Source organism: Triticum dicoccoides, chromosome 2A (assembly GCF_002162155.2).
Source record: "Triticum dicoccoides isolate Atlit2015 ecotype Zavitan chromosome 2A, WEW_v2.0, whole genome shotgun sequence".
Classification (NCBI taxonomy): Eukaryota; Viridiplantae; Streptophyta; class Magnoliopsida; order Poales; family Poaceae; genus Triticum; species Triticum dicoccoides.
In genome coordinates, this window is record NC_041382.1 from 632,945,790 (window position 1) to 632,949,095 (window position 3,306).

General features: G+C 51.6%; 1 long non-coding RNA gene across 1 annotated transcript; it reads left to right on the forward strand.

Moving 5' to 3' along the window:
- Positions 1–315: 315 nt before the first annotated feature.
- On the forward strand, positions 316–1,393 carry LOC119355880. The gene is made up of 2 exons (XR_005171727.1): positions 316–793; positions 859–1,393. It is a non-coding gene; the product is annotated as an uncharacterized LOC119355880 (long non-coding RNA).
- Positions 1,394–3,306: the final 1,913 nt, after the last annotated feature.

Sequence of the window (3,306 nt, forward strand, 5' to 3'; positions counted from 1 at the left end):
CCCCCGAGCGAGAGATGCGGATCTGGCCTGACCACGCGAGGAAGAAGCTGTTGGGGCATTTTTTTAACCAGATCCAAAGGCTGCGCGGCTCACATCCAACGGCTGGGGCTGGACCGGCCGAACGATTCGGCCGGCGCACCGGCGCCTATCGGTGCCAAAAAAAAAGCACCAACGTGGCAGCAGGAGGCCAACAGCGATTTTAACATTTGCATTAAGCGGTGTACGTGCGACCCAGTGGCGATCCCGTGCGAGGCAAATACCACGTTGTGATTAGTCCATCCAATCCTCCCACGGATCGAGCATCCAAACCGTTCGCTCCTCTTGATCCAATGGCTGGCACACCCCTGCCCCTCTCTCTCGTCTTCTTCCACCTACCCAGCCGTCGACTTCTCTCCAGATCTTTCCCCAGCGGCCGCCACATCTCCAGATCCTTCCCCAACCACCCTCCGAGCTGCTCACCCCTAGCTGCTACTTTCTTTCCCCAATCACTCCACCACATCGTCTGAAGATGGAGGAAGCACAGACCAAGGCAGCAACAGCTCAGCGACGATCCAGACCTCCCCCTATCCATCTGGTGGTGCCGTGCAGAGCCACCGAGCGGGCCGCATCAAGGCGTCTGGTGGAGTCGCGCCGCGGTGGCTGAGGAGCTGTGCCCAGTCGCTGTCGGTCCCAAGCCGCCAGGGGATGCGCCGTGCCCCTTCTTCACCGAGGGGCCCGTTTCCGCCGCATACGCCGTCCTCGACGTTGTCTTCTCCATCGACCTCGACGGGCTGTGAGCCGCATGCCCCACCAGGTCCCTCCCTACCTTCTACTACTTTTGATTTTTTTCCGGCTTCCCTAAGGATTGTCGACGCGCAGGCAACGTCGAGCATGTGTTGAGGCAAGATACTGGCTGATATGGTTCTCGCTCCGATGAGCATGGATCCGCTTACTCAGTAGCATGGATCTGGATGATATGGTGGAGGATATGGCATCTCCCTTCGATGCCGTCGGAGAAGATGGCTAGATCTACGTCCAGAAGGGCATGTGAATGTGCAGCATAAAATCTTTCTGTACAAAAATTGTTAGTAGCACAAATTTGTTGTCTGGAATGGTGTTGGAGCGTTCTCGTCGGTCAAGATCGGCTACTCAAAATATTATTTGTTGTCCGTCGAGTGCTGAGCAGGGTGGTGGCTGCAAAGTAGGATAGTTTGTTCTCAGCTCGGAGAATCTCCAAGACTTCGTTTGTTTGGATTTCTAGCGTTTTGCTCCTCGTGTATTGGCTGAAAATATATGTAATTTTAATTTTTTGTGATGTTTTTTTCTTTTATGTAAAATGTTATTTTCTACTGTGTTTGTGTAAAATTTTGGCTATAAATTTTGATTTTTTGAGAAAGTGCTATAAATTTTGATATACCAATTGAAACGTGAGATGGGTTAATCTCTGCTTGAATTTAATTAGTTGGGCCTTGCACTACCTTGAATTTTAATGGGCCAAAATTTCAATCGGGTTGATTACATGGGCTATCGGTCTAAGACCGAGCTGAAATTTAGTGGGCCGGAATTTTACTTGGGCTACTTAGTTCATGGGCTGACGTGTTAGTGGGCCGAAATTTTACTTGGGCTACTTAGTTCATGGGCTGACGTGTTAGTGGGCCGAAATTCTAGTTGGGCTACTTAGTTCATGGGCTGCCACATCAGATGATGATGTGGCATGGGCTGCCACATCAGATGATGATGTGGCAGACAAGTTAATGTCGTTGTGAGCACATTCGTTAAGTGGCATTCTTGACGGTCAAGAACCGTCACAGATCAGTGACGGTTTCGAGTTACCGTCATGGAATGTCCAGTGGTCAAAGTATGACGCGATATACATGACGGAATTCAAATCCATCACGGCTACCCTTCGTTGACAGTTTTGCAGGCGTCTGTGACAGATTGAAACCGTCATGTATTAACAGGATTCTTGTAGTGTTTGTTTCACGCAAGGCATGGAGCTTGCGCAAAGTTCTGAATCCAGAGGAGAGACAACCATCTACTCAGGTGATGAGTCCTCGACCGGAGAGACAGAATCGATCTACCAGCTTCAAGATGCCGGGCTTGGGGGCTACCCCGATGGCAATAGTATTTCGGACCCCTATGAGCCGCCATCCAGGGTTGCGATCTTCATGGCTGGAACTAGGCCCGCTCTCAATTCATCAACGACTGCAGCCATGATGTCTAGCTCGATGGCTGTAGTGGCAGGGGTTGGCGGCTCAGTTCCACTGCCGGCTCAGGTTTTGTATGAACTCTTTGGAACTTTGACAACTCTGTTAGCTACGGAGGTCACTGCAGCGAACCAAGCAGAGTACAATGCAGAAGTTGCAAAGGTACGTGACTAGGTAGCTAAGGCTCAGGAGGATCTTAATGCAGAGAATGCCAGTATGGCAACAGAACAAGCTCAGATGGATGCCGAGTCACAACGTATAAGGGCGGAAGCTTTTCTCCTAAGTCTGGATCAGGATGCTTCCAATGTTGTTCTTCATAGGACACACCAAACCCTCCTGCCTCTGCAGTATGAGGCGCGGAACCTGTTTAACACGCCTGGTGCGGTACCAAGTAACCCACCAGGTATGACCCGGGCTACGGAGGCACTGGGGAGCGGGGTGGCGGCTCAGCCTCGATTGCCAGACCCGCCCCGTTGGGATCAAACCCCACCTCAACAGTTTTCGACACCACCTGGTCACTATTTTAACCCGGTGGATAACATGTTAGCAGCAGCAACCCGGCTGGCAGCAATTCCGATCGAGGGAGAGTCACTGGAGGCAGTAGAGACACGGAACGCGGTTGAACTCCTTCGAATAGTTGTGGCTCAGCAGGCAGCTTACTCCTATAGTTGTGATCATGTTCACTCGACCCCTTGCCAAAGTCGCAGTTACAGCTGACGTGTTGAGTCGCCAGAAGTTTCCAGTAGTGAGCGGCATCATGACCCGCCCCGTATCGATGACCCGCCCCGTGGGAATAACCCGCCCTACTCATGCTCAAACACTTGTGGATGGGGCCAAAGCCCGCCGAGCGGGGGAGGCGGTGGCGGCTCAGCTGGGGGCTTATTAACAGCCTCAGGTGACCCCTTCAACCTCGATGGGGGCTGGGACAATATCTCGTACGGTTGGAGTGTCGTGTCTAGTACCAGCTTTACATAATGAACGTCTGCCTAAGGATTTCAAGGGTCCCTGTAAAGTGCCAAATTATAAGCTGAACTCCCCCTAAGGGTTGGATTGAGAGTTATGAGCTAGCCATAGAGATGTTAGATGTCAATGACACAGTCTATGCCAAGTACTTTACTAT